We start from the raw sequence: 25651 nt of genomic DNA on the forward strand, positions 1-25651 counted from the left end.
TACTGTGTCAAAATTTTGACATAAGCATGCAAGGGAATCAGGCATGCACAGAAAATCCAATTTCTTTTTGATATTCAAATAGTATCAGAACTCTGCATACCAGAAATAAGCAACTTTTCCTTTGCCTAGACAATGCATGCACCCCCTATTTTTTTTAAAGGGAGGCATGCTATGGTTACTAAAATGTACCTAACACTATAATAATCATAAGAACAGAATAATATGTTTAGGGAAGAAAAAAGTTCATAAATCCAAGAATTGGGATAACAAGAGTTTTTAGAGAATAAGCATCAGGAGGAGAGGGAGGTTTCTCATCCTACCCCAAAATAGGTGGAAAGAAATAGAACATGTAGAAATAGAACATGTATCTTGTTCTGGAAGTGTTATTAATGGGGGTACTTTTGCTGAGAGAGGTTGAAGGGCAGGTGAGGCAAAGGGAGAATGCAAGCCCCACTTCCTGACTTGCTCTAAGGCACGCAGAATGCAGGAGAATGAATATGATCATCTGAAAAGGCTGCAGGAAATGGGAGCTCTCAGTCTGAATCAGACTTTCAGGAAGATGGGGAGTGAAGGTTCCAATGAGGAGCTCAGGATATAAGGGTATTTGATAACATGGAAGGGCTTCCAGAGGGAGTATATACACATGCGTATATGCCACACTCGGCCTGTATGGGTGTGTATGCAGACATCTATGTGTATATACACATAGACATGCACATGTACCATGTATTTACTACTTTATCAAGTTCATTTTTTTAAAGGTTAAGTTTCCACATCCTCTAAACACTTACAAAGCCTAGAAAATTCCTTCAACTGTGATTATTTCTTTAACAGTAAAATGGCTAAATTGAAACAAACTGAAAAGAAAAAAAACTGAATATAGGACAAAAAAACTCTTGGAATAAATGATGTATTTATATACTACATACATTCCTATGTATATTTATATGAATGATGAATCATAAAATCAAAGCAGGCAATCGGGAAGTAGACAGAGTGGTGTAGCATCTCTAGATTGTCAGGGTTTAATGGTGACAGGGTTTTTCACTTTTTCTAATCTTTGGCCACCGATGTCCAATAGTGCTAGTGTCAGGGTTCCTCTGAGACATTTTCTTTCATAAGGAGTCAGAACCTAAAAGAGGCTGAGGGTTCTTTCAGGATGTTTGGAGCACAGTTGGGTGAGGGGTTGGGGTAGTGGGGTGGGATTTTGACTTTTTCTTCTGCTTCATTCATTGTTCCCTCATTAGAAATGCTGCTGCTGACTCTGTTCTTCCTTGCAGTTTACAGGCTACAGAATGTGCTGAAGTTGCCCGGTTGTTTCCATGATGAGGGTAATCAGCTTCGTCGACACAGCCCTGCGCACCTGCACCCTGCTCCAGTGCAGTATGGTGGCAGATTGGTGGCTCTGTGTGACCCTCACCCTGGCAGACTCCCTCCTGGCCAGGGCTGGAATCGAGGCTCAGTGGCCACAGCTGCAGGCTTCCACAAAGGGGTGTGTGGTGAGGGGCTTGGGCTGGAGGGAGCCAGACAGGCAGAGGCTTTGCTTACTGCAGTGATGTGGCCTCCTGAAGTGCTGGGCTCCTGGGAGTGTGTGAAGGCTTCTTATATGAAGAGTAATGGGGCTGTCTCCCACAGCAAGCTAAGAGAACTCGCAATACTTGGCTCTCTGGGCAGGGCCAGAATTTGAATCGACAGCATGAGAAAAGAAACAACTCTGTGTGAGACTAACAGCTGTTTCTTTATTTTTTATGGGGGGTGAGGTGGGGTGAGTATCAGTGATTGAATTCAGAGGCACTTGATCACTAAGCCACATCCCCAGCCCTATTTTGAATTTTATTTTGAGACAGGGTGTCACTGAGTTGCTTAGCACCTTGCAGTTGCTAAGGCTGGCTTTGAACTTGTGATCCTCCTGTCTTAGCCTTTGAGTTGTTGGGATTATAGGCATGTGCCACTGTGCTTGGCCTAACAGCTCTTCCTTCCTTCCTTCCTTCCTTCCTTCCTTCCTTCCTTCCTTCCTTCCTTCCTTCCTTCCTTCCTTTCTTTCTTTCTTTTTCTTTCTTCTTTCTTTCTTTCTTTCATTTTGTAGTTGTAGGTGGACAGAATGCCTTTATTTTATTTATTTTTATGTGGTGCTGAGGATTGAACCCAGTGCCTCACACATGCTAGGCAAGCATTCTGCCACTGAGCTACAGCCCCAGCCCTTAACATCTATTTATTAAGGAATGCTTTTGGAAGGATCACCAAATATTACATGTGAATATGGAGCTAAGTTGTCACCTAAAATGTAGAGGCAGTCCACTATGGGTGACAAGTAATTATTACACGTATTAAGTTCTATGTGGCTCTAGATACTGCCATGGGAAGGGAAATCTAAAGAGGAGACCAGTGATTACTCCCACGAACTACCTGTGGATGCCCCAATACAAGCACGTAGCTTCTATAATTTTAGAGAATACATGTTATTAGAATTAGGAGGGTTTGTTGGTTCAGGGCTGGGTCCTAGGAAAGGTTCCTGAATAGCATGGATTGGATGCTAGATATAAAAGGAAAGGCCGGGTTTATATAGGTAAAAAAGAAAATAATATGGGACAGTGCATAGACCTGAACTTCTTCCAGCCCATATTAGATTTTCTTGCAATTATGAACCAGTGTTGACTTCTAGTTTTTAAGTCTTAAAGGTATCTTTCACCAAAATACAAAAGGAATGGTTGAAAACTAGGAACTGCTTGGGGACTGGGCCCTAAAGAATACATTTTCAGCTATGTAAAGATAGTTCAGATGGTAGGAACAAATATGGAATGGGGTGGAAAGAGGAAGAGGAAGAGGAATAGAAGCAAGAGGTAGAGGGGAGGGGAGAAAGAGGAGAAAGAAAAGAAGAAGGAAGGAGAGGAGAGGAGAGGGGAGGGGAGGGGGGGAGAGAGAGAGAGAGAGAGAGAGAGAGAGAGAGAGAGAGAGAGAGAGAGAGAGAGAGAGAGAGAGAGATGACAGAGGAGGAGTAGGAGAGTTGGGGAGAAACCCAATTACTCTAAGATGGAGAAATGAAAGCTTGAGATTTTAAGAGTAGAGGCACTGTTGTTTTTAGAAGACTTAGAAAAATGTCACCCAGTTCTTGGCATGTGTAATTCCACATGGTCAACAGCTGGAAAGAACCCTGAAGGAGGGGTGTGAGTCATATTTTTGTCCCTGTGACCAAAATCCTGACAATAACTTAGAGGAGGAGAAGTTTATTTTGGCTGAGAGTTTTGGAGATTCAGTCCATGGTGGTCCAACTCCTTTGCTCTGGGTCCAAGGTGAGGAGAACACCATGGTGGAAAGGTGTGCTAGAGGAGAACTTCTCACCCCATAGTGGTCAGGAACCAGAGAGAGAGAGAAGGGAAAGGGCTTTCAGGGAACACCCTCCAGTGACCCCCTCCTCCAGCCACACCCTACCTGCCTACAGTTACCTCCCAGTTAGTCCAGTTGAACTAGGATGGACAGCTTAGGTTCCAGCTCTCACAATCCAATCGTTTTACCTCCTAACATTCCTGCACTAACACAGGAGCTTTGGGGGTACATTTTATACCTAAACCTCAACAGAGGACCTGTACCAGGCTGCAGCTAGAGAAAGGTAAAGGAAAGAGGGATTGAGGACATTAGCCTTAGCATGAGTGGAATCTTTCTCCTCTGATTCTAGAACTTTATTTTTTTGCCCATATGTATATTATTATTTTGAATTTTAAAAAGTTGAGATATTTTTATTATGCTGTTCCTGTAAGTAACACTTTTTTTCCATTAAAAACATTGGTGAATAGGCTATATGGTATACAGCTACTTTGGTTTGTTAAGCAAATTTAAATTTCCAGGCCTCTGTTAAACTAACAGCAGCTCCAATCATTTGTGGCAGATGGGAAGCCACCGGGTTCCATGTTTTACCTTTCCCCTCCCATCACCCTATATCCAATAAGCTACTCTATTGGAGATTCTTCTTCTGTCCTATCTCATGCCTTTCTACTCCTCTCCATTCCCATGGCAACTATCCATGCTGGAAGTCCCTGTCTTTCATCTGAACATCACATGTCTTCTTTCATTGCAGACACCACTACTTGAGTGTTGAGGTAGGAGCTAGGACTGTAGCTGGGGATGAGATGCAGATCCTGCTTTATTAGTTGCTCACATTCGAGTCAAGAAGCAGGACAGGCAAGTTGAGAGTAAATACTAGTTAGAGCAGAGAAGCCAACATGTTTTCAGTACGTTGGAGGGCACCCATCCCAGGCAGATGGGCAGGGGTGATTTTCTGGAGAAAGAAGAGATGCCAAGCTCATCAGAGAAAGCAGAGTAGGGAGGGAGTGACTTGGGCAATAGTTTGGAAGTATGAGTGTGACACATTTAGGGCACTGTCAGGCATTCTGAATAGTGGTAAGACAGTAGCTGAGTGAGCACACACAGGCTGCAGGGGGTCTGTATTGCATTCATTCATCATTCAGCCATTCATCCCATTATAGTTTGGATAATTTAGACAAAGCAGGAGACCAGGTACCCATCGTATATTTAAGGAAACCAAGAAAAATTTCATAGGTGAGACATGACAAGATCTGGATGCAGGGAGGAGAAAGGGGTTGATACCTCACTACTGTTCTGACCCTGGTTGTCCCCAGGCCCTTGCAGTCTCCAGACCTCACTGCAGCGCACAGCTGCAGGGACACTGGGCAACTGAATATCTAGTTAACTCAGCTCCTTCTTTGAGTGAAAACATAAATGTAGGGAGGATGATGGGGTATTCAGCAGTGAGGAGATGAGTCAGGGACTAAGTAGAAGCAAGCTGGATGGTTGAGCAATTTCCTTAAATGATATATGAAAGGAGGATCTTGAAAAGGAATGGGTTTTGATGCGACTTTATATTCAGAACTTATAAAAATGCCGGGCAACGTGCACTCAGCAGAGCATCAGTGCATTAGGAGCCATAATCTAGTTGAGTTTCTACAAAGTAACTCCAACCAAGAAATGAAAAATGAGGGTGTTCGATTTCTGCAAAATCAATTTTTTTTTAGGAAAAAAAGTGTAGTGAATAATGGATGCAATAGAATGGAATAAGTGAATAATACAATGAGAAGGAATTAGGAGCAAAACCAGGAGTAGAGTGTGCTCAGAGATAATCTGATCCTCAACAAAGGGATGTGAACTACTGTTTAGCATAAAGGTACTTTTGGGCCTGGGAAAAGAATTTTTTAAAAGTAATTTAACATGGACAAAAAAAGAGAGAAAGAAATGTGAAATATTAAATACTTAAGCCAAGCAATATTGAAAAGACAGAGCAAAATTAAAATAATATATAAACTGTGACAGTTTCCACATTAAAAAAAAAAAAAAAGTTTCCTAAGCCTGACTCCCAAATTGCTCCATCTGGGTGGCTTTTGCTCAAAGTCCTTGGGGGAGGTGCATAGAACCACTCGCCTCTTGTGTACCTCTGTCTTCAGGCAGCCCAGAGCTGTCTTTCCCTTGCACCCAGTGCTCCAGCTACAGTTGGATGAATTGCTTTTGCTTTTTGGGAACTGCTCCAGGTTCTGCAGATTCTCAGGTAAGAGTGCCAGCTTTTAAAACAAGATGGCCAAGATTCTGGAGACAAAATGATCATGTGCATGGGAGGAAAATAAATTCTAAAAAGAGAAGTGAGCATCTGGAACTGTGTTCTAGGGCCAATGAGACTTCCCATCCCTTTACCCTTTCTGCCCAGATTTCTCTATCTCAGGGGTAGTCAAAGTGTGGTTCCAGGACTGAAGCCTCAGCATCACTTCAGAACTTACTAGAAATAAAGGTTTTGAAGCCCCATCTCAGACCTACTAAGTCAGAAATGAATTCTAGGGCAGGCCTGGGAATTTATATTGAGATGTGCTGTCCAGCAGATTCTAATGCACGTTCAAGTTTGAGAGCCACTGCCTTGTCTTTGGGCCTGATTTATCCTCAGAAGTCCTTCTTCATGGAAGCTGAGGCAGGGCTTTCACAAGTCCTCTTCCTTAATGCTGGAGGCAACCTGGTGAAATAGTTCTTTGCCACTTCTACACAAGGCAGAACGGAAGCTCGGTTTAATTCAATTGCTTGCCCAAGGTCACACAGATAGTAAGTGTTGATGCCGAGATTTGAATCCAGGCCTGGTCTGATTCCAAAGCCCCAGCTCTTTTCATGATGTCATTTTCTCTGACATCACAACCTTTCCTAATTCATCTTTTCATAATTGCTGTCAGTATTTCCTCCCTCTTTTAAGTCCTCTGGATTCAGAATATGTCAGTTTTTGTCCATTCTTTGCTACTGATAAGAAAGAGAGGGAGAGGAGACAGAGAGAGGGAGGTAGGGAGAAGAAAGAGAAGACTTCTTTCAAGGCTAAGCCCTCCAATCAGCTTTTGCTCACAACTCACAACTCTGGGACTTTATTATTTCACTCCTTTGTCTCTCTGCCATTATTTTTAAAATTCAGTTTCTCATTTATTTTCTGCTTTCAAGCCTTTCCTACACTGTTTATTTCTTCCCCAAATTACTTAGTTGTCTCTTTCCTTCTTTGGTTTTTAATTATGAGACCACCCTGTCTTGCTTTCTTGTTTCATGTTCGTTCATGGAATATTTTACCCACTCCCAGGATTTCTTTTTGTATCAATTCCAAATCCGTGTCTGTAGTCCTGGCTATTATCCTAAGCCCCAGACCTCATGACTCCAGCTTCTTGCTGGATATCTTATTCAACCTCTACTGAATATGTTTCAAACAGTTGACTGCCCTCTCCCCCTGCCTGACTGCTCACTATCTGGCCAATGATGTCATTCTCCATCCAGCCTGCTGGGTGAGGAAACCTGGCATCTTTTGTACTCTTCTCCCTCTTTCACACTCTATTCAGTTAATCCCTTTGACCTGATGGTTCTTCTTCTTTTTTTTTTTTAAATATGTATCTATTTCTGGTTTTTGGTTATATTCCCAACTAGATATAAGAGATATACAAGATCTTGTTTCCCTTATGTCTGTAAGAGGACCTGCTCTCTGCCTTACATATGATAAGTGCTCAAAAAATGTTAAACAAAGAGAAATTAAGGGGAATCAAAATGTAACAATCATTTTAGGGACAGGAGAGATGTAGCAGATATTCTAAAGGTAAGTTAAAATAATTTATTGACAGTCAAGGTGACTTAAAATGCTGGATGAATTATTAGCCCCAGAGGAGCAAGAGATAGGGACCTGAAAGACTTATAAAATAATGAATCAAAGGACGGTCCCTGAAGCCTCCTGTTAAGAGGCAGAGATATTTCAACATCTCAAGAATCAAGTACTACAATCTTTTATGAGACTAGAAAATCATTGTAGGTCTCATAAATTTCCCTCTTCTCATTGTTCCAAAGGCTTAATTTAGGATGAGTCACTCCATAAATCTAGGCAAAGATGACTAATGATTATAATAACAATATCATAAATTATATAGTGCTTTTCCTCCAAAGGAAAACTGTATCTAATTTATCCTCACTGTATTCCTCATTGGTTGCTAGGTCCAGGGATCATTATCTCTATTTTTTGATGTCCAGGCATGGGAATGTGCCTACTCATTTATTGTCTGTGCCATCCCATGCCCTATGGCTGCATCCTGTTCAGAGAAGCCTACCTCTGAGTGAATTCCTACTCTCGCTTCACTTTATTAGTCTCCTGGCTTTTCTTTTTCTTTTTCCTGATTCAGTTTTTCTTTCATTCCATTTTTCATACCACATTCCCAATCTTATGTGGGAAAATTTTGTAACTTATTGTCAAATTCATTGTTGGAGACATTTGGAGAAAATTTAAAAAGGTAGAAAACCATAAAAAATATTTTTGACCTATTTCTTGATAATAATTATAATGATATTTAGCTTATATCTTTTAACAGATATTTAAAGTCATAACTGTGCATATTCTTTTAGGTTTGTTATTTATTTCAGATTGTCCAGCCTATGGGCTGTTAACTGCAATGGAACAGGATTAATGCACATTTTTGATATGGTCTCAGTCACTGTTTATTGATTTATACAAGATGAGTATTAAATGCATGGTTACTTATTAAATGACTTGGCTAAGGTTCCATCACACAATGATACTGTGATCATAGTGTTTGCGTTATTGAACATATACCTATATCTTTTAATAATATGTTTATTATTTGGGTTTAAATCCAATGTGCGAAAGTTTAAAAAAAAAACAACCTCATAATCTTTTCCTTAGAAAGCCCTACCCATGAATTAACCTTTGAACAACTATTTTAAAGTATTTGTTGATTGCCAACAGTGTGCCAGGAACAGTGTGCCAGGAACTCTGCTGGGTACTGAATATATAGTAACGGACCAATTGACATAGCTCTGGTTCTTATAGAGCTTAGAATATAAAAAGAGATAGAGACAAGAAGCAAGGAGACACATAAATGGACACATACCTGCAGATGATAAGAGGTATTATGAAGTGAAAGAAGGAAGAGGGACAAACTTTACAATGAGGAGTCCAAGACAGTCTCATTGAGAAAGAAATCTTTGTTGTTGGGGCTGGAGTCGTAGCTTAGTGGTAGAGGGCTTGCCTCACATGTGTGAGGCACTGGGTTCGATTCTCAGCACAACATATAAATAAGTAAATAAGAATAAAGGTCCATCAACAACATCACAGTTCTTAGTTTTGGTTGATGTGGCATATTCTATAAAAGTGTATTTATTAAAATAAGTGATACGGTTTCATTATTTTCTTGAAATAATAATAATCATGATTTAGTAGTAGATAGCTAAGGCATGCAGAGCCATTTCCTATATGACAGTCATTGTACCATCAGACACCTAGTGGAGACAGAGCTGAAATTCCAACCCAAGTTGATCCCAGAGTTCATGTTCAAAGCCATTCTCCTGTGTGTTCATCCACCCATTCAGCAGATGTGGAGCAGTGTGTCAGGATTCTTCCAGGAGCTGAGTGTACAGCAGGGAACAAAATGGACAAAAACTCCTGCCTTCATGAGCTTATGTTCTATTTGGGGTTGAGAAAGAATAAGATATCCAGGCATGATAAATCAGCCTATAGTTTCTAGAAAGTAATAAGTGCTGTGGAGAAAAAAAAAGTGGGTTAAAAGGGGTGTTGCAATTCTTACATAGAGGGTGAACATTGCTGGGAAGGTAACATGTGAGCAAAGATTTCAAGATGAGTGACTGAGATCTGTGGCTTTTGAGGGGAAACACATTCCAGGCAGAAGAAAAAAACATGCAAAGCTTCCCCTCCAGAGATGCCTAGTGTGTTTGAGGAGTCAGGAGGCCAGTGTGGTGGGAGCTGGGGGAAAGGATGGGGTGGGATGCAATCTTCAAAAACCGCAGGTTGGATCATTCTATAGGGTCTTTCAAGTCATGGTGTGTGTGTGTGTGTGTGTGTGTGTGTGTGTGTGTGTGTGTGTGATTTTTTAAAAATAAGTATGTAAGATACAGCCATAACTTTCACATAAGTAAGCAATTCATCACACACTTATGCAGTAAGCCTTAGTTACCTTGTGTCCTGTGTCTCGGAGAACCAATAAGTGGCAGTGTTGCTACTTTCTGAGAATGTCTGACCCACTGGAGAAGGAAGAAGTCAGTCATGGAGCCAAAATGGTTAGCTCCATGGTTCAGATTTAGTTCAGCTTTGCATCTCCTCCCTACATCCATTTCCAGAGGGCTTTGGAACTTGACCATGTATATCAATGACTTTGTAGATGGTTCAAATGTGGGTTTTTGATTCAGCCCGTCTGGGGGCATGAATTCACATTTCTAACCAGTTTCCAGGTGACATCAGTGCTGCCACCCTGTGCTCCAAACCTTGGGAGAAAAAAGGGCTGCAGAGTTAGTGGAAGACATTCCCACCTGCCATCTCATTTTAATTTGGGTCTTCATCAAAACCCTGAGTTAATTGGTTCAGATATTATCATCTTCATTTACAAATGAAGAAATCGAATCTCAGAGGGGTGAGATGACCTGGTCATATGGCCAAATAACAGAGCTATGACTTGAATTGAGTTCCTTGGCTTCAAGACAACAGCTGTCCTGATGGCTTTTAAGCTCTCATACATAAAAGCACATGCTAATTAGTGTTTTTGGCTGGTGCATGTGTGTGCGCACACTCAGGCGCGCGTGCACATGTAACACAGTTGCAGTGGTGGGAGGGGGAGGGTTGGGAGGATGATGAAGCCCCCCTCAATCTGCAGCTGCCCAGAGGCCAGCTTTGGCAGTGGGTTCTGGAAATGATCCAATCATCACAACATGCCCTGGAAATGTGCCTATCTTCCACGCAATGCTGGCCCCCACCTTGGATGGGAATGCCTCCTTACTTTGCACGTGAGCTAAACTGCATCTCATCTATCTCTGAGATAATCTGGTCTTGTGTTCTTGCCCACATCAGAAAGTTATTTACTGTCAGGCAAGAAAAAATTGTTCTCTCCTAAGAAGAGCACTGTTCTCAGACATGAAGCCCATTGCTTCATACTGAGCCCCCGCTTTCTGGGAAAAGCAGAAAATCTTTGAAGCGTTTCCAACCAAATCCTTGGAGAGGTAAACATATTTTTCAGCTGCAGGATTCCAGGTTAAAGAAGTGTGTCCCCCACTTGTTTACAAAGCAGCGCAGCAGCTGTTAGGAGGCCTCCGCCCCCACTGGACAGACAGAGGCATTTGGAAGATGCTCGGAGCCCTACCGTACAGTCTGCTCCAACTCGCCCCTCTGGGAAGAACTCATCACCATCAGCCACCGGCAGTGCTGAGAGCTCAGGGGTACAGGGATGGCAGATGAGACACGCCTGGCTTCTCTCATTCCATTTTGTTGTGCTCTTTTTATTAACATTAAAAAAAAAAACAACATATCATGCTGCCTCTCAACTTTATCTGCAGATGATGAGTAAAGAAAGACTTAAATTCTCTCCTGTTTCCTGTTCTTGAGTGAGAAACACAGCTTTGGAGACACAGGCATGAGTTCCCTGGCCTGTGGTGAGGAGTGTCCTGTTCCCTTCCTTCTGCCTGTGTGCCCATGTTTCAAAACCTTCCTGTCCTGGGTTCTCTGAGGTCTCCTTTGGACACTCCAAGGATCAGAGATCATTCTCTGTCCCCATTCTTAGAATAGGAAATGTCTTCACCAGTGATTGGATGTTTATACTGCACTGCTTTGTATGGTTAGGAAGAATAAAAGGGAGAGCAGTAGCTGGCATTTTTAGTGGGAGTGTTGTTTTTTTTCATACTGGGTTAACTTTGGTGTGTGCTTCCATTTATTCTCAGGATGGACCTCAGAAGGTTAGTATTATTGTCCCCATTTTAAGATGAGAAAATGGAGATATAGAGAAATTAGGATTAGAGTTTGCTGATTAGAGTTTGCTGAAAGTCATACAGTTGAAAAAAAAATTAGTCTGGACTGGCACCAGGTATTGGTGAACTCTCCTTATCTTTTAAATAGGTAATAATAATGCCTCTTCTCTTCTGCTTGGATAGTAGTCAGTTACCGGTCTCTGGTGAATAGAATAATAATATTTTAATAAAAATCCCCATATAGTTCAGGTTCAAGCCAATCAGAGACTGACATTGAAGATCAAATGAGAGATTGCAGGCACTAAGAACTATATGAATCTGAGTCCGGCGTCATCTTTGTCCCCAAATGGTTTATGCCCACCCAAGAAAGCCATATAGAGTAGAGCTGAGAGATGGAGAAAGAGAGTTCTAATGGCAGATTTGAAACCCTGGAATGGACTGGGCTTTATTTTTAGATTTTTCAATTATGAGAACAAATAAATTCTCTATTTTGGCTTCTGGTATTTTAGAGTTAGATTTTTTCTTTTTGTAATCAAATATGTCCTGACTAATATAACTCATTAGGAAGAGGAAGGAAAAAAAAAATTCACACTAAAATCGGAGCATATGAACCCTCGTTGAAGTAACAGTTGTTTGGCCAGCAAAGATTTGCTTTCTTTTTGTATCTAGACCAGTGCTATTCAACAGTGCTTTTGGGGATGATTAGGATGTTCTAGAAACGGCTAGATCTGTACTGCCCAACACAGTAGCTATTAGCAACATGTGCTATTGAGCACTTAGAATGTGGCTAGCATGACTGAGGAACTGAATTTTCAATTTGATTTACACTTAATTAATTTAAATAACCAAATGTGGCCAGTTGCTATTGTATTGAGCAGCACAGGTCTAGATCATCTCTGTACTTCGTGGACAAATACAGACACACCTAATGATTCCATTATGGTAGATGGAATAATTTATAACTCATTTACTCTTTATTTCTGGTAGGTTCCCAGGAGTCTTTCAGATTTGTCTGTGATTCCAAAGCCCATGCTTTTTCCACATACGAGGCTCAGAGAGGTGAATAACTTTCCCAGAGTGTCTAATAACAAATGTTTTATCAGCTCTGTTAATGGGATAGCAGGCTAAGGAATGCTCTCTTTCTCTATAAACAAGACAACTCCATGGCAGTCTCCCCATCTTTCATGTGAGAAAGGCCCTGGGACCTCACTAGAGCTAGAATTCCTCATGGCCTAGGTCATGCCAACATTTGTGGTAGAAATGAATAAAGAAAAACAGACACACCGATATCCAGTTGTGCTCCTATTTGTCTTACAATTCTTCATCTAAGTTTGCAGAAAGAAGGTGGAGACAAATCATATTGTATTAATTTAAAATTCATCTAATCATCAAGAGCCTTTAGAATCAGACAGATTGAGTTTCAATCCTGACTTTGTCACTTAGCATATGGTAAGACTCTGAACTGTTTATGTTATTTTCTTTAAATGGTGAGCTATTGTAATTGGAAAATGGGGATAATAGTACCTATGTCATGGTGCCTTAGTATTAAATGAGACGTTATATGCAAAGGATTTAGCAGAGTGCCCAGCAAGAGGTAAGTGCTCTATAAATGTCCACCATCATTATTGTTTTATACTACCATTGATAACCGGGGCTTGACGTGGTAAGCAGTAAAGAACACAAGCCATGCTGATGATTCTATAACAACTTTCCACACTGGGAATCCCCACTAGCCTGCAGCAACTTTTCAGTGTGAAATCTGGCTGAAAGTTTGAATAGAGTTCCTTCCACCGATTCCTCAGTCTGAACTTGGGTAAATGAAGATCCCTAGTCAGAAGGATGAGAGTCAACCTGGCATGATCACTGCTTTTCACTGCTTGGAAACATTCTTTCAAGAATGTTGAAGATTCTTTCCAGCATGGTTCAAAAACAGTCCTTATTCTTTCTTTCCTGAAGATGACATGTTGAATACTTTTAATAGTGCCTTTAGGCAATAGCTTCCCTAAAATACCAATGAGGAGCCCATGTCCCCACCCAGGCCACTTGCTTGGCTGCTTTCAAAATAATTTGATAGGAGTTCAGGAAACATTTATTTCAAAAATATTTATCAAGCATTTCCAACTCTGCAGACATTGTGTTGCTCACTGAGATACAATAATGAACAAAATAGACAAGGGTCTACAGCGACCCTCATGGGCTTACAGTCTAAAGATGTCGTCCAATGACTAAGCATGAGGGATGCTTTGGTGTCTTGTTTGTAGGATACTGCTCATCTAAATAAATAAATATAGACATAGTTTTAGAGAACCTTATTTGATTAGATGGAATTCTTTTTTTTTTCTTTCATGAAAAGGGGACATTTCTGTGTTCAAGTGCACTAATTTAATGACTAGATTCAGATATAATGGCATAATTCTATCCATTAGAGAAAAGAAGGGCCTTTAAGGTCATATTAGCACATATGTGAGTCCCACAAATTGTGAGATGATTTTATCGAGTCTTGTCTATAACACAAAATGGAATAAAAGCATTTTAGCATATAACACCGGGACACACACTTGTCAGAATCGAGCATCTCATTAGGTAGAGTAGTCCCTGGAAGTATTTATTCTGCAAACATTGATGTGGAGCCCATGTTACCCCAGCCACTGCCTGGATTTTGAAAGCATTGAGGCTGCTTCATTCTCTGGGAGAGAGCTATTTTTCAGTAGCTTAAGAGCAGTAGAGTTCTGTGAATTCACATGATCACAAAAATTGTTTTTAACAGGATCTTGCTCCTCATTTTCCAAAAAATACTGTGTTGGGATAGTGGCGAAAATTTAAGGAATCAATGAGATCCATAAACCCAGGCTTTCTTGTCTCATAATCTATTCAGACTTAACTCTAGCATAGGTGACCACAGTATGTGATTGCAATAACTTGAAAGAGAAAAATATATGGAAGTTTTGATTCATTTTAGTTCCTTTTACTTGAGCAGACATTATTCAGTTATGTGCCCTGTGAGGTACCATTGATAATTGTGTACATTTACATGGTTCCTCTGATGTACTTTCCACCACATTCCTCTGAGGTAAGTACTAGTTTTGTTACCATTTATAGGTGAGGATTCTGGAAGTCACGAATTACAAAGATGTGCCCAAGATTAGACTGCAGGTAAACAGCAGACCTGGATTGCATGTAGGTGTGTTTGATCTCAAATCCCTTTCCATGAGCCACCGAACCCAAGGGCACGGTTGTGTTGTTGACTCCTTTATATTCCCTGCATGCACTGTCTTGTCTATTGTAAGCTCTCTATAATTATTGGTCAACTGAGGCTTCAGGGTCTGGTATAGTGTGGGATAGGGTTGAAAAATTCTAGGTTTAATTCAAATAAAAAAAAAATTTTCCAGTATCTACTTGATCTGCTATTTTTTTAGATCTTTGAAATTCAGGTGAACTGTGTTGTAGTCACCAGCTTTTACATCTGGTTAGTATCACTTCTGACCCCAAGCTTTCTTCTCCCACCTCCTTACATGCTGTTTCTGACCTGACTTGATGTGCAATTTACCCCCTGCAAGTTTCCACAAGGCATGTAACCTCACAATCCTATGTTGTTCTAGCCCTCTTCCTGAAGCCTTGGAGATCATATTGCTCACTTAACAATATTTTGCTAATATCCTGCTGGCAGTTGGCCCTCAAAGTCACTTGCTCCTTCCACTGCTGTCTGTCTCCTGACACCCTCAATCACACACACTCCCAGCCTTCTGAATGTCGAGACTGAGCCCCCACTGGGAGACCTTCTTCTTCTATCTTCCCCATGAACTATCTATCATCTATTCTCCTCCTTAAATTTCCTTCCTTTGGAAATCTGGTGAATAAAATCCCCTACAGTTTTACACTAGTAGGTGCTTATGATTTTAGGTGCATTCTTTTGTAGTGCTTCTGACTGCTCTATGAATTAGATGTTAGGCCCTCATTTTTTAATGAATAAACACATCAAAGCAATTGTGACTTGTCCAAGCCCAGGTGTCACTGAGAGAGTCGTGATGGAGACCTTAGCACTCTGATGCTTTTTCCATTCTACCTTGCCTCCCAAGTCTCACTGAGTCCTATAGCAAAGGAAGAAAGGGGCAATATTTCTCAATCAATTTCTGTTTTATTTGGGTGGGATGATTTGCTGGAAGGCTCTGTCCCAGACATTGCATGGTGTCTGGTATCTCTGGCTCTCATTTACTCAATGCTGGTTGTATCCTCCACTTATTGGGGCAGCTGATGAGATGCTCCTATGCATGTTGTAAGATCACCTTTTGGGGGAAGGGTGGTCCATCATTTGTGAAGAAGAGTCGACCATTCATAGAGATCAGTGAGCTGAAAAATCCTCATTTCTGTACTAATTGATTATTTGGGAAGTGGTATGAATATAGCAGTTCCTCCTAATGTTAAAATGGCGACATTAAACAAAATGTTCAGGGGAGAAGAGAATGACATTGGGAAAACCACACTCTTCTCTCTCCCCATTTATGGGTTCCTTGGAAAGCCCAGTTACACAATTGTTCTTACCCCTGGAATGAGGCTTTAGTTAGAATCTAAGACAGAAGGAAAAACAAAGCCAGGGAGTGGTGCTGAGCCCCCACTGGGAGACTTTCTTCTTGTATCTTCCCCATGAACTATCTATCATCCATTCTCCTCCTTAAATTTCCTTCCTTTGGAAATATGGTGAATAAAATCCCCTACAATTTTCCACTAGTGGTCCATCATTTGTGAAGAAGAGTAGACCATCCCTAGAGACCAGTGAGCTGATCAAGAACCAACCTGTGGGGCGGTCACTGGGCAGGGCTGGAGGAGATCTGATTGGAGTCTGTGCTGGGTCACAGTAACTATAATGAGCCATGTTCTCTCCTGGATCAGGGGATGGCTAAGAGTCGTCCTCTTGGCCCTGCTCCTCAGTTCTGAGATCTTTGGGGATGGGAAATGCTGGTTATTTTGTTTACTGATATTTCTTAATACTTTGGTTGTTGTGTATGATTTAGCCTGCTAATGATTTCCATATTCCTCAGCTGTTTCAGCCTGAATCATCTTTATCCCTCAGGAGGAAGGAAAGTCAGAGCCTAGTTGATTCTGTTCAGAAACCATAACCCTGGGGCTCAGGCTCAAGGCCTGTGGTGTCCTGTTTATTCCTGCTGGCAAGTCGCAGGCCCTGGGTGAGGGAGATACACGTCTTAAGTGTTAGTGGAGTCAGATGTGCTCGTGGAAACAGTCTGGCTGACTCGCAACAGACTCCAGCCCTCTTGGCTGTCCTCCAAAAATCACGTCTGCTAGGATTTCTGCAGCGGATCTGATAGTTGCTGACTTGGAGAACTTGTAAGCTGCTTGTGAATTCATGGTGATGGTCCTAATTCCAGACACAAATTCCCATTGACAGTAAGAGATGAGAAATGTACAGAAAAAAATGCACTGAAAGCTTATTTGTGAATTGTGTATGCTTGCATGTGTGTGAGTGTGTGTGGAAGAGGAAGAGATGGGGAGAGAGAGAGGAGAAAGGAAGGGAGAGAGATGGTGTGTGATGTGAAGATAATTTACATTGGTAGAGGTTGGATAATTTATAGATGGGCTATTTTGTAAAACTGCCTATGTTGGGAGAGAAGTCGAGCTAGAATGATAATCACTAATGATTTTCCTAACACAAAACGCACATAAGACATTCTACAAAACCTAGCATGCTCTACCGAAAGGCCAGTGTGTAACTTTTGAAAATAGAGAGAAATAGAGTAGTCAGATACGAGACATAAGGTATCTGATAAAATGACTATAATTTACAGATAGTTTAATTTGTTCTGTGTTGTCAAGCATCAGGTAAGTGTAAGAAGATTATTTTAAGAGTGTTTTTGTTTGTGGTCTTCATTTATTCCATGCACATTTCATAGAGCCCCACTGTGTCCCAGATACTATGCACATGCTGCTTTCATTTGTATGCATTTTTAAACCACGTCTGTGGTGCAGATGGTAATTTGTGGGGTTAGGAGGATAGAAGCGAACTGGTTGTTTGTGCCTGTTTTATTAAATTTGACTCTTATTTTCTAAGTGACAATTCCAAAGGAACAGAGGAAAAACAATATCAATACCTAGTAATCGATTTGTGGGGTCCAGTAGATAATGATCTCATTCAAAACTAAGAATTTTAAGAGGACAGCATCGCCAATTAAAGTATGCATGGGGTACTTCCAAGTGCAGGGTCCTGTGTGATTGCATAGGTCACCTCCCTGAAGCACCCTAGTCATGGTCTATAGCCCTCTGAATCTGAATTCTATCTTTAGTTTGGGTATGATGCTGCCTACTTTGGAAGGTGATGGTAAAGCAAACTGGAAATGGTGTTATGTGACAGTGACTATCAAGTTTATTGGTATATTTATTAAATTTATTAAGCCTACATTATGTCCTACATTATGTGCTTAACAAATAAAACATGTTTATGGTAAATTGTATGTATTAAAACATGGTAATGGTAAATTGAATTAATAGCATAGTGAGAATTTACTTGAATGACATCAAATCAAGAGCATTTTGTGTTGTTTTGTTTTGTTTGGGTGGCAAAAAAAGGTCTTGCTAAGTAATTTTACTTTTGCCTTGTATTTTTTTTCAAATTAATAGGTCTCTATTAATTTCCTGTTGAAAGAAATAAGAGAATAAATATGGTTACTGGCCACATGTGTGCCATGATTCAATGCTTAGGTAGAAAATATATGAAATTTAGAGAAATGCTTGAATCACATACTTAGTGGCTCACCTTGTAATATTTGCAATCATAAAAATGTCTACTCTGATACTTTCTAACTTGAATAAAATATCTTTGTCACAGAGTACCACAGACAAAGCAAGGTTTCAGGTTCTCAAATTTAGATGTTTTAGTTATTTGAAATAGAATATTTTATGCGAAAAGCAGAAATTGTATATTTCTCTTTAATATTTAACAGCTGAAATGATTTAAGCTCAAATCTCTTTTTCAATCCACCAGAACACCTTTGAGCAGAAGCAACAATAAAACCTCTTATGTCATAAAGGATGTTTTAAAAAGTTATGAATTAATAAAAACAGGACCATTCATTTTTCAAGAAAAAGAAAAAAACAGGACCATTCATTTTTCAAGAAAAAAGAAAAAAAAAAGTCCTCCTTTTGACACTTGGACATATTTTTCTTACCTGGAAAGCAGAATTGTAGATGAATCATAGTTAAGTTGTTTCAAAGAGAAGTGTCTTTTATGTCTTCATTTTCCTAACCAGTTGTCAAGATAATGTTTCAAACTAATTGAAAAATCCAATATTTTATTCTAATTTAGTCAAATGAGATAACGGAAGGGGTGGGGTATGGTGGCCCATACCTGTATTCCCAGCAGCTCCAAAGGCTGAGTTAGTAGGATAGTGAGTTCAAAACCAGCCTCAGCAAGAGCAAGGTGCTAAGAAATTCAGTGAGACCCTGTCTCTAAATAAAATATACAAAAAAATAGCACTGGGGATGTGGCTCCATGGTTGAGTGCCTCTGAGTTCAATCCCCAGTACGAGAGAGAGAGAGAGAGAGAGAGAGAGAGAGAGAGAGAGAGAGAGAGATAACAGAAGGAGATAAACCCTGTGAGGTGAATGCATTTTCTTTCCTTTCATTGCAAAGTTATCCCCTCCCCCGTCTTCCTCAGGTAGTGTTTCTGTAGGATAGGAATGTCATATGTTTCCATGGTAATATCAACATTAACTCATCATGATACTATCAAAATCTGGCCAAGAATCAACATAAGAGTCTTCTGCTTTCTGCTCAGGAAGGCCAAGAGGATGAATACATGCATAAGGCAAAACCTGAGAAGTTTGAAGGAACTTTCTCCCCAGTTCATGGAGGATCTGATACTCCTAGTAAAATCCTCACTTCCCAGAGGTGCTAACCTTGAAGACTTTGAGTAGATAAGTCTTACTGTGCCTGTGGAGGGCCAGGGCCTGTATGACCAATTCTATGTCCTTTAAGTAGTTTACTAAAGAGAGTTTGAGCTCACACAGACCAACAACGGTCTATTGGCATCAAAAAGATTTCCTGTTTCTTTCTGTGTCACTTCAGAGCCTAGTTTCAGGTTGTCCTCTAATGCTATCTGTGGAACTCAGTGTTGAACCCTGTGTCACTGTAACAAATGGCAGAGATAATGAACTTATAAAGAGGAAACATTTATTTTGGCTCACAGTTTTTGAGGTTTCAGTCCATGATTGGTTTGGGCCTTTCGAGGCACACCATGGCAGGGGCGTGTTGCAGAAGTAAAAGAGAAGAGGGAGGGGCCGAGGTCTCAGTAGTCCCTTCTGAAGACATACCCCCCATAACCTGAAGACCTCTTACAAGCCTGACTTCTTAAAGTTTCTAACACCTTCCAATGATGCTGAGCTGGAGACCAAACTTCAACTTATGGGCCTGTGAGGGAACAGTCCATAGTAAAACCAAAATATGCCCTAAAGTCTGTGTTTGAAGTCTTTGCCCAAAGTCTGGTGGTCCCTCATTCTATGGCCCACTTTCACTTGAGCTCTGTTGGGCTTGTGTCCTCCCATACTGGCCTTGTCCCTGACATTAAACCTGTGGTTGTTCTACCTCCACCTGCTCAACATATCTGGCCGGATCCTACCGACCTTCTTCCACTATAGTGGAGCCTGGTTATTCCCCTCTGATTTGTGAGAACTTTTCATTCTTCTGCTATCATACTTGACCCAGGAGATTCCTCTAGGGAACCCTATTAAATAACCCGAGGGTTTGATTTTGCCTTCCTGCCCCCTCTGCCAATTCGTACATTCAAGTTCTAATCTTCAGTGCCTCAGGATGTGATATTTGTGAAGAAGGGGCCCTTGTAGAGACAATCGAGTTGGGATAAAGTCAGTGGGTCATACCTGATAAAGAAAGACATTTTGAAGATAGATTTCCACACAGGGAAAACATGGTGTGAATATGAAAGTGTCCATCAATAAGGCAGGAGAGATGTCTCAGCTGACCCTTCCTTCACAGTCCTCAGAAGGGACCAACTCTGCCAATGGCAGTTTTAGACTTCTAGCCTCTAGAACCATGAGACAATAACTTCCTATTGCCACTTGGTTACAACAGCCCAAGCAAATGAAAATAGGACCCCATTTGGTGAAACTCTCAATTCCTTTTCTTGCACCTCCTATAGTGTCCAAAAGTTTGAATCACGTGAAAGAGTGAATCATGTGAACATCACTCTTTCTATGCCTGAGTGTGTTTCCATCAAGGTAGGTGGGAAGGTTTACTTCCATGTTCACAACAAACAACTTCCTGAAATGTGTTGGCCTGTACCTTGTGGGTCCCTTTGCTTTCTTGGCACCCACATTTCTGCAGGGTTCCTGGCCTGATGATGTCCACCTCTCTAGTTATGGGTCCAGTGTGGTCTTTTTCTTCAAATACAAAGCACTAAGTCAATGTGACCATCTTTTCCTCCCTTCCCGGGCTTCCTCCTTACTAGAGTGAGTGAAAGTCAGCCAGCCTTCAAGTCTCCTCCAGCGAGGACAGTTGCCAGTGTCTTGCCCTGCAGCTTCATCACGGAGGGTGACAGTAGGCCAGTCATGCCATCAGGACCACAAATCAAATGTAGCCAATTCCTTGCAGTCAGATACAATATTGTTTCCTTTGCCCTCCCTACAAGCTAGTGGTCAGAGCCATAATTACTCCTGATGGCAGGTGGCAGGTCTACATCACATCTTGACATTAGCTTTTAGCTATTTTTTTTATAGCTGCCAGTGTGCTCAGTCAAATACCTGTCTGTCATCACAATCAGACAGGTCTTAATGTCTCTGCATTACAGAGGAGGACCTCGCTCCCTTCCAGCCCGTTTATTATGGTCCCAGCGTAGCATTTTATCACACATTCCTTACGCATAGCCTCCTCTCCACCACCACGGAAATCTTCCAAGTTGGCAGCTTTAGTGTCTACTGCCATTAATCTTCACTAGGCTGGGATCACGGGGCAAAGGATGATTTATTGCAATTACCTGTTATAGTGCAGAGCTCAGGTGAGCTGGGCTCAGATGCATTTACTGGGCTCCCTTCCATTCTCCCACAGCCAAGGAGTAAAAACGTGTCGGCTTTGTTTCCAGGTATATCTGCTTTCATTTAGCCCCTCAAATGTTAGTTAATTAATGGGGAAGTGAAGAAATAGATTTAGATAGTATTAGGGTTATGTATAGACATGGTGAAGCCTGGCTGTTCAAAGCCAGAACTGACACTGACATTTGACAGTCCATTTAATTTCTTTGTTGTTTCTGCATTTTAAGAAACATCCAAAGGAAATTCGAAATTGCACTTACCTGACACTTTCTGCACCATCTGTTCCAGGTGATTAAAACCAATCTGCATATAGTGTTGTGTTTCATTTCCAATTTCTCGCTCCCTGGGATGGCAGGGGGCAGTGCATGAAGTGGGGATAATGTGTGCTTAGGTTCTGCAAGTGAGGGAGGAAGAAGGCGGGTGGGGGAATAAGAGGGGAGAAGAAAGCTCCATGATAAACTCTTTTGCCGCATAAATAAATATGTTCCTAAAAGTGGCCCATTGTGTTTTCATTACTCGCTCTGATGGCAGCTTCTTGTCTGCTTGAAGTTAAAAAGCCTCAATATTCTCATGTTCCTCGCCTGGTAGGAAAGCAACCATTATTTTGGACAGAGTAATGGAATTATAAAGCTTTTTTTCCCTATAGGCTCCAGGATCTGATTCATTCTCAATCTCTGGAAGACATTATTTGGTGTCAAGTATGAACAAATCATTTGTTTCCTATTGAATGGGAGAGGGCTGGACCAGATGATCTTTAAAGGATCTTTTCTGAATTCTTACAACTCAAATAAAAGGCAAGTCTGGGCTTGTGACCTCTTAAGAAGACAGTAGAGTCAGGGAGAGGATGGCCTTGCCATGATTTCCAGATGAAGTGGATACAACCTTGGCCTCTGTTCACATCTCTGCCCATTTTGTTCTGTTCTCTTCCAGTTATGCCCATGGGTCTGTGCATGGGGCTACTGAGATTGGGGACATTGGGACTCTGTATGTCCTTGGCTCTAATGCACCTTTCTCTCGGCATTGATGGAGATCTACTTTCTTTGCATTCTGCTACTAATATGGTCTCTCTGGGATTTCACAGAAGAGTTGATAAGGCTGAAAGCCACTTGCTGTTTGCCAGTAAGGTTTAGATTTAGCAGACATTTCATTCTCTTGGTTTTCACGGGTTCTGATTTCCCGAGTCAGTGTCCTGATACAGAAAACATATCCTTCAGGATATATTTGGGAAAGAAAGAGGGTATTTTCTAAAACACCTTGACCCCCTGACTGTTTAACTAACATATATCACCAAACTTAAAGTTTTATACAAAGATCCTTCATATTCTCTTGGGATATGGTGGTAGTAGGTGAGAACAAGTTTCCTTAGAGATTACTAATTAAGGATGACTAACTGCCATTTTAAGAAAAAGACAATTGGGGCAGGCAGAAACTTCTATATGAACTGAGAAGTTGAGGCTTAGCAAAATGAAGAGATTAGCCTATGATTGCTCAGCTAGTAAGAAGAAGGCTGGCACTTGACCCCACATGTAGGTTGGGGTGCTTTACAGTGGTACCCAGTGAAATAGAGAATTTACATAATCCCCTGAGTGTTGCTTGGACCTAGTGATTAGCTTTTAATGAACAGAATATGGTACAAGAGATAGGATGTCCATTCTAAGATCAGATTATAAAAGAAGAGGAAGGCTTTTGCCCCTCACCCGCCTTGCTTAGATGAAGTTAGCTCAGTTCAGTTGTGAACTGCCCTATGGAAAAGATCACATGGCAAGGAGCTAAGGATAAGTTCTGGCCATCAGCCAGGGAGGAGCTGAGCCCCTTTGGCTAAAAGCCTGTAAGAAACTGAGCCCTGCAAAATAATGTGGTTCTGACTTAGGGTCAGAGCATCTATCCTGTGCCAGGATTCCCAAACATAGAAACTATGAGATAATAAGCATTGTTGCTTTAAGCAATTATATTTTGGGGGGCATTTTTGTTATGCAGCTAATTCAACAGGAAAACTTAAATAAGAATCTTTCTATAATTCTGTTTGCCATATAAAGGAATTTAGGAAAAGTCCCTTTGTTTTGGAATCCTGTGAGGAGTACTAAATGGATTAAAAGGTAATAATAAAAATATTTAAAAATTGGGTGGCAAAGACAGCAACCAGAGAAAATATCAGCCACACCTCTGAGCGGGGTGCTAGTCTTTCTGTTGCTAAATTGTAGAAGTTTCCAGGTGGTTCTGGGAGAAAGTGTGAAGCACCATGTAAACATTTGTTAAACTCAGGGAAGAGCATCTGGGGTGAGGATGTCCACATTTTAACAAACAGCACGGCCATTGTGCCTCCTTCCTGGGTATTAGGCCTGGACAGTCCAAAGGTGTTGATTATCTGAATGTCCTACTCAGAAAGGCATGGGCGGGGAGGAGGTGAGGATCCCCCGTTCTTCCCAACGACTTGCTTGACAGACAATACAGGTTCCAAGGATCCTAAAGGTCGTAGCAGCTACCTTTTCCACTTGCCTATTTGGAAGTAGTCTATTGCAAGCCCAGTGGTTTGGGAGGAAAGCCCATCCCATACCTGGGAGCTCAGGTTTTTGCTCTGACATCCTTTCTTCATTTCATATGTATCAGAGAATGTAGCTGTTTAGTAAGCAGGATCCCAGGCAGGAACAGGGCTTTAAACATTCCGCTGCGTGATTGAACTGGGGAAATCACAGCTGCTCCTTGCTTTGGATAATGCCAGGGAAATTGGTAAATAAATAAATAACTGGAGCCCAGGGTTCATTTACTAAATACCCCAATATGTGTAGGCAAGCCATACATATCAGGCACATCAAGGGAAAATAAAAGCATGATTTAGTAATAACATGGTCTCCTGCAGCTTCCTGCTTAACTCAAGTGTTAAGTTAAAAGAGGTAAATCAGGGGTTTAGAAACACAATTTTATACTTAGTCTTCTTTTTTCTTTTTTGAAAAGAACAGGATCTGGGACCACTTCCTAGGTTAGCAGGATCTGGCACCGTTTTCCTTTCTGTGAAAGGGGAAACTTTAAAAAATAATTGTTAACAATTATTCTTTGTGCAGCAACTAGGGAATTTCTCTGTGTGTAAGAAGCATAACATGTCTCAAGTGCAAGGATTTGAGGGACATGCCCTGTGATTGGGATGGGTTATCAATATGGGTGCTATAGATATAGGGCAGAGCTCATACCCCTGCTGTGGACACTCATCCACAAGACATGGATTATCTATTCCCAGGTACACTGAGGCCCCAGGTATCTGATATTAGGGGAAATGCACATAGATGGCAGCAGAAGGGCCTGTGGTCAGCTTTCATCTCTTGCACCATTAGCCTCTGCACACTATGGCTCCCCATCCCCTGGGATGATTGGCTGTCCAACTCCTCCCCACAACCCCAACTCCAGAGTTCATACACACATACACATTGCAGTCTTCCTGGTTTATCACACTCCAGCTCCCTGGACCCTTGTCTCCCTTGAGCTGCAGGCACATTTCTATGCATCTGCCTCATTTGCCCTGACAGCTCATTGCCCCCATCCAGTTTACTGCATGATTCCATATTTAATACTGCTCCTTGGCACTCACTCCCAATAAAAATGATGCCCTTCTGCTCATTGCAGCCTCTGTTGAATGCATCTGCCATGCAGAGTTGTACGGGCTCTGGAACCAGTCTACTGGGATCCAAATGCCAACCTGTTTGATTATCAGCTGTATACTCAAGCAACTCACTTAAATTTGCTAAGTCTTGGCTTCTCATCTTAAATTGGAAACTTATTCAGGCCTCAGCTGTCTTTTCCTTAAAATTGAAATAAGTGATCTCCAAATCACAGTGCTGTTGAGACTATTAAATAATAGACATGCGTATGTATGTGTTGTTATTCACCTGTGATGTTCATGCTGCTTAGCTTCACAGGAAACCCTTCTAACTGTTACATATGCATGTGATTTAATACTACTCTGCTACTGGTGCTATTTTGTTGAGCATCATATAATAATTTTCCTCTCTTAACTTCTCTACTAGGTAAGTATCATTGTTAACCACCTTGACTAAATTATATAAGATGTTTGGCTTGTTCAAGTTCATATATCCATTTAGAGAGGTTTGAATCTAGGTCTAAATCCAGAATCTGCCTCCAGGGTCTCTTAAGATGATGAATGATTTGCTCCTACTTTTTACTCTTTACCCTAGCCAAGAGCTGATAAAATGTTTGTGTTTCACATGGTTTATCCATGCAAGGGATAGGGAGTGTGGAGAAGGTATACTTAGGCAGAACATTTGCTGTTGATAGTGACTCTCTCAGATGTCAACAAAATTAGGCTCTAAATAGAATGGATCCTA

General features: G+C 41.2%; 1 protein-coding gene across 2 annotated transcripts in view; it reads left to right on the plus strand.

The window, feature by feature from the left end:
* The window catches only part of Rbm12b (RNA binding motif protein 12B), a 355955-nt gene that overhangs the window by 252750 nt on the left and 77554 nt on the right, over nt 1-25651 (plus strand). The window contains exon 3 of one of the 2 annotated variants that reach the window (XR_013423915.1): nt 1281-2868. The exons of the other annotated variant lie outside the window; for it this stretch is intronic. The gene's annotated coding sequence lies outside the window, so the exon portion shown is untranslated. Of the gene's footprint in view, nt 1-1280; nt 2869-25651 lie in introns of those variants that run through there. 2 annotated transcript variants of the gene reach the window in all.

This window comes from Ictidomys tridecemlineatus, chromosome 7 (assembly GCF_052094955.1).
Source record: "Ictidomys tridecemlineatus isolate mIctTri1 chromosome 7, mIctTri1.hap1, whole genome shotgun sequence".
Taxonomy (NCBI): domain Eukaryota; kingdom Metazoa; phylum Chordata; class Mammalia; order Rodentia; family Sciuridae; genus Ictidomys; species Ictidomys tridecemlineatus.